At 43.8% G+C, this 5,909-nt stretch overlaps 1 non-coding gene across 1 annotated transcript; it reads left to right on the top strand.

The window, feature by feature from the left end:
- Positions 1-621: 621 nt before the first annotated feature.
- Positions 622-760, top strand: LOC119945661. Its single transcript, XR_005456319.1, has one exon. It is a non-coding gene; the product is annotated as a small nucleolar RNA SNORA7 (small nucleolar RNA).
- The last annotated feature ends 5,149 nt before the right edge of the window (positions 761-5,909 follow it).

The following is a 5,909-nucleotide window of genomic DNA, read 5'->3' on the forward strand; positions in this document are numbered from 1 at the left end:
TCCACTTTCCAACAGAGTCATTAATAAGATCAACCAGTCAATTAATGTCATGGTATTTATAAGCACTTACCATTCACAGACCACTGTACTAGGCACTTGCAAGAGGAAAATACTATAGAGTTGGTAGATATGACCCTTGCCCTTAAGGAGTTTATAATCTAGATGGGTGGACAGACAAAAAAATAGATTACACATAGGAGAAGCAGTAGACTATAAATATATGTACTTATGTACATATATTACATAATATGTAATATGTACACCACGGGACTAGGTGGTGTGACCATCAAAGTGTTTAAGGTATTCAGACCTAAGTGCATTAACAATGCCAAAGGGAGGGAGAATAAAGTGGGGCAATGAAAGATTGGTGGAGGAGGTATGATTTTAGTAGGGAAACAGCATGGAAGCAGCGTGGCTCAGCGGTAATAGCACAGGCCTGTGAATCAGAGAACCTGGATCCTAATTCGGACTCCACCACATGTCTGCAGTGAGACCTTGGGCAAGTCACTTTACTTCTTTGTACCTCAGCTACCTCATCTTTAAAATGGGGATTAAGACCACGAGCCCCATGTGGGATTTAGAATGCGTTCAACCGGATTAGCTTGTGTCTACTCCAGTGCTTCCCTGCTCAGGATCGCACCTGGAGAGTTTCCAGTACTCTACCAGTCTCGGCTATGGGAGGAAGAGTCAAGCAGAGGCTTGTCCATTCCATTTCTAGCTTGGGCAGGGGCTGGTGAATGGAAGGCAATCTGTTAAAAGTCGAAACTCACCTTTGCTGGGCAGCAAGCGGCATGGGAGAAAGTAGAGGGAGGAGACTAGGGTTTGCTGTGTGGAAGAAGCCAATGGTAAACCACTTCCATATTTTTACCAAGAAAACTCAATGGATTCACTACCAGAACGATTCCAGATGAAGAGTGGGGCATTGTGAGAGAGATGTGTTCATGAAGTCACTATGGGTAGGAAACACCTCAACAGCATAAGACAAGATAAGATTCCAGTGCTTAGTACAGTGCTTAACAAATGCCTTTTTAAAAAAACATAGGGCTTTGAAGATGAGGAGAGTGGTGGTTTTCTTTTACATTGATTTGGAGGCAAAATTCTCCACCAGAACAAGAGATTTTAAAAAATCAAGCCAACAGGCTGCTGTTGAGGAAGATAATTAGAAATTAAATGTAGCTTTCCAAATAGGATAGTGCACTTCACCTTTTAGGATTCAGGAAGTCCCTCTAGACTGTGAGTTCATCGTGGGCAGGGAATGTGTCTGCTTGCTGTTACAGAGTAAGCGCTCACTAAATACTATACATAAATATATGAGTCCCACGAGAGAATGGAGCAGATGGCAGTGAGGAGGGAGAGCAGCAGAAGGAACCTGGGAAATAGTTTAAATGTGTCAGGGAACATGTTATTTTTGATTGCACAAAATCTCCCAAGTTTGGATTAACTATAAGATAAATAATAATAATAATGGTATTCATTAAGCGCTTACTATGTGCAAAGCACCATACTAAGCGCTGGGGAGGTTACGAGGTGATCAGTTTGCCCCACGTGGGGCTTACAGTCTTAATCCCCATTTTACAGATGAGGTCACTGAGGCACAGAGAAGTTAAGTGACTTGCCCGAAGTCACACAGCTGACAAGTAGCAGAGCCGGGATTTGATCCCATGACCTCTGACTGACTCCAAAACCCGTGCTCTTTCCACTGAGCTATGGTGCTTCCCAGCCACACTGCTTCCCATCAAAAATCATCAAACAGAAGACAGGAATGCTCAAGACATTTTAAGAATCAATCAATCAATCAATGGTCTGTATTAGTGCTCACTATGTGCTGACCACTGTACTAAGTACTTGGGAAAGTACAATACAACAGAATTAGTGGAGTTTACAGGTATTAATATAAATATGTAATTTATGAAACATAATTTAAAGATATGTACCTAAGTGTTGTGGGGTTAGGGGTGAAGGGGTGAATATCAAATGTCCAAAGGTCACATATCCAAGTGCAATCAATCAATGGTATTTACTGAGCACTTACTCTGTGCAGACTGTTTGGATCGATTAGTGAGAAAATAACCGAAAAGACCAGTTGAAATGGCCTAAACCATTGAAATAATGATCGTGGTATTTGTTAAGCGCTTACTGCGTGCCATGCACTGTTCTAAGCTGTGAAAATGTGAAAGTTTATATTATTAATTTTTATAGTTTGTGTGACATATTATCTACTCTGGAGTTCAAAGATCAAGCAGTTATTGGATTGTGTCTTACAGTTTATAATTTCCCCTTTTCAATAATAATTGCAGTATTTATTGTTTGCTTTGTGCCAAGAGCTAAGTGTGAGGGAAGATATAAAATAATCTGGTCAGATACAATCCCCTTCTAGACTGTGAGCTCGTTGTTGGGTAGGGACCATCTCTATATGTTGCCAACGTGTACTTCCCAAGAGCTTAGTACAGTCCTCTTCACATAGTAAGTGCTCAATAAATACGATTGAACAAATGAATGAATGAATGAATCCCTGTCCCACAGTTTTACCGCCTAGAGGAGAAGGAGAATAGGCAGAGTTCATGCCCTGGAGTCAGAAGGACCTGGATTTTAATCCCGGCTCTGCCACTTCTCTGCTGCCACTTATCTTCTCTGGGCCTCAGTTACCTCATCTGTAAAATGGGGATTATGACTGTGAGCCCAATGTGGGACATGGACTGTGTCCAACCTGATTACCTTGTATCTGCTTCAGTGCTTGGCACCTAGTAAATGCTTAATAAATACAATTTATTATTATTATTATTATCATTATTATTTAATTCCCATTTTACAGAAGAGGATGCAGAGACACAGTGACTTGCTCGAAGTCAAGCAGGAAAGTGGCAGGGCTGGGGTTAGAACCCAGTTACCCCAACTCCCAGGCGAGAAGGACGAGGGTGGATTTTTGTCCAGTTGTCCGTTAGGCTGCTCTGCTGGGGTGCTGATAATAATAATAATAATAATAATAATGGTATTTGTTATGTGCTTTCTATGTGCCAAGCACTGTTTTAAGCTCTGGGATAGATACGAAATAATCAGTTTGTCCCACTCTTTCCACTAAGCCATGCAGCCTCTCCCCTCACCACAAGGCAGTTGTTTGGGTACCCTGCTGTCATCCATTATTTTCACAAATCTGGTCCAGTTGAGATGGAATTAACAAGCATTGATTGATTGATTGATAAACTTACATGAAGTTAAAATGGAACCATGGGTCAAAGTGGTTTTGAAGCTGATGTCATTTTTGTTAAGGAAATAATAATAACTGGGGTAATTATTATTTGACTGTAAGCTTGTTACGGGCAGGGAAGATGTCTGCCAACTCTGTTGTGCTGTACTTTCCCAAGCAGTGCGCTGCACACAGTAAGTACTCAATAAATGCCATTGATTGATGGATTGATGGAAGGGACTGTGGGGTTCAGAGAGGACTTCTTTCAAGTAATTGGATGGTTGTTAAGCACTCACTATGTTCCAAGCACTGTAATGAATATGAGATAATCCATTCAGGCCCAGTCATAGGACTCACAGTCTAGGTGGGAGGGAGAACAGGTGTTAATCCCCATTTTACAGATGAGGAAACTGAGGTCATGAAGTATTTCACCCAAGACCACAGAGCAGGCAAGCAGCGGCTTCAGAGATTAAAACTCAACTCCCCTGACTCTCAGGCCAGGGTGCTTTCCCCTAGGCTACACTGCATCTCCGTTCCTATGACCCAAGCACTCAGCATTCATGCGCAGGGGTATTTCTTGGTCCACAAACCCTCTAACTTTAGGAAGCAGCAGAAACATTGGCAGGGAAATAGAACAGTGCCCAGCGCTTAGGACAGAGCTTTTCACATAGTAAGCATTTAGCAAATACCATTTTATTATTATTATTATGTCATCCTAATCACTGCAGTCTGCTGCCCTATGATGGAGGGGCTCCGCCCAACCAAGAATGAGCCAGGGCAGTTACTGTTAGTGTTTCCTAAGGGACAGCAGAACCTGAAATGGTTTTGGGCTGGTGGTAAAGTCAGTCGAAATCAGACAGTCTTCATTTGACATGATGCTTGTCTGGAGGAGCTCAGCTCCCTGAATTTCCCAGGGCTGAGAGGGAGCCCAATTGGGTTTAGCAGAGGGCATTGCACTCAGTAGGTGCTCCAGACCTGGAAATGTCAGATTTATGGAGAATCCACCATTTCTCCCAGGGGTGGGGAAGAGCTTCCCCACCCATCACAGCAGAATGTCCATCTCAAGGGTGGGCACAGAGAGAAGGATGAGGGTGGATTTTTGTCCAGTTGTCCATTAGCCTGCTCTGCTGGGTTGCTGATAATAATAATAATAATAATAATAATAATAATAATAATAATGGTATTTGTTATGTGCTTACTATGTGCCAAGCACTGTTTTAAGCTCTGGGATAGATACAAGGTAATCAATTTGTCCCACGTGGGACTGTCACTCTTAACCCCAATTTACAGATAATAATAATAATGATGGCATTTATTAAGTGCTTACTATGTGCAAAGCACTGTACTAAGTGCTGGAGGGGTTACAAGGTGATCAGGTTGTCCCATGGCGGGGGGAGGAGGGGCTCACAGTCTTAATCCCCATTCTACAGATGAGGTAACTGAGGCCCAGAGAAGTGAAGTTACTTGCCCAAAGTCACACAGCTGACAATTGGTGGAGCTGGGATGAGGTAACTGAGGCACAGAGACATTAAGCGACTTGCCCAAGGTCACACAGTAGACAAGTGGTGGAGCTGGGACAGAGAAGCAGCATGGTGTGGTGGATAGAGCATGGGCCTGTGAGTCAGAAGGTCATGGATTCTAATCCTGACTCTGCCACCTGTCTGCTGTGTGACCATGGGAAAGTCACTTCACTTCTCTGAGCCTCAGTTCCCTCATCTGTAAAATGGGGATGGAGACTGTGAGTCCACGTGGGACAGGGACTGTTTCCAACCTGATTTGCTCATATCCCCCCCAGCACTTAGTACAGTGCCTAGCACATAGTAAGCACTTAACATATACCACAATTATTATTATTGTTATTATTATTATTATTAGAACCCACGTCCTCCGACTCCCAACCCTGTACTCACTAAGCCACGCTGCAGCAGCAGGTGTCTTTGTGTCAGGTAAGTTTCTATTAGGAGCCTTGGCTCCTTCCTCTGAGTTCCGTGGCTCGGTCGTGGTATCTGCACTCAAAGGATCAGGAAGCATTGCTGGAGAAAGGGAGGCTAAGGGACCAAGACTCTCTCGATAGAGGCCAAGCAAGGCTACCTGCCCCTGGAATGAGGCAGAGGTGGCCTTGGTAGCCTGGAGGGGGCAGGGAAAAGTGACCCTCAATGATCCCATTTGGACTGCCAAATGCCAGCTCTGTCTGGGAGTTGGGCCCGTGGCATCACTTGGCACACTGCAGGAAGCAGGAGACCCAGCTTCAACTCTGGCACTGTTTGTCTCATCATTTGTTGTACCCCATCAAGTTAGCCCCCGGTAGAGTGAGGATGGCTGCTTAGGGACGAGGAGAATGCCTTTCATTCATTCAATCATATTTATTGAGCACCTACCGTGCGCAAAGCACTGTACTAAGTGTTTGGGAGAGTACAATATAACAACAAACATTCCCTGCCCACATCGAGTGCACAGTCTAGAGGGGGAGACAGGCATTAATATAAATACATAAATAAGTAAATAAATTACAGATATAGACAGATATATACACTATATTCAGATATAAAACAGCATGGCCTAGTGGCGAAGAATGGGCTTTGGAGTCAGAGGATGTGGGTTCTAATTCCAGCTCTGCCACTTGTCTGCTGTGTAACCTTAGGCCAGTAACTTAACCTCTCTGTGTCTCAGTGACCTCATCTGTAAAATGGGGACTAAGACTGTGAGCCCCACGTGGGACAACCGA

This window comes from Tachyglossus aculeatus, chromosome 25 (assembly GCF_015852505.1).
Source record: "Tachyglossus aculeatus isolate mTacAcu1 chromosome 25, mTacAcu1.pri, whole genome shotgun sequence".
Lineage (NCBI taxonomy): Eukaryota > Metazoa > Chordata > Mammalia > Monotremata > Tachyglossidae > Tachyglossus > Tachyglossus aculeatus.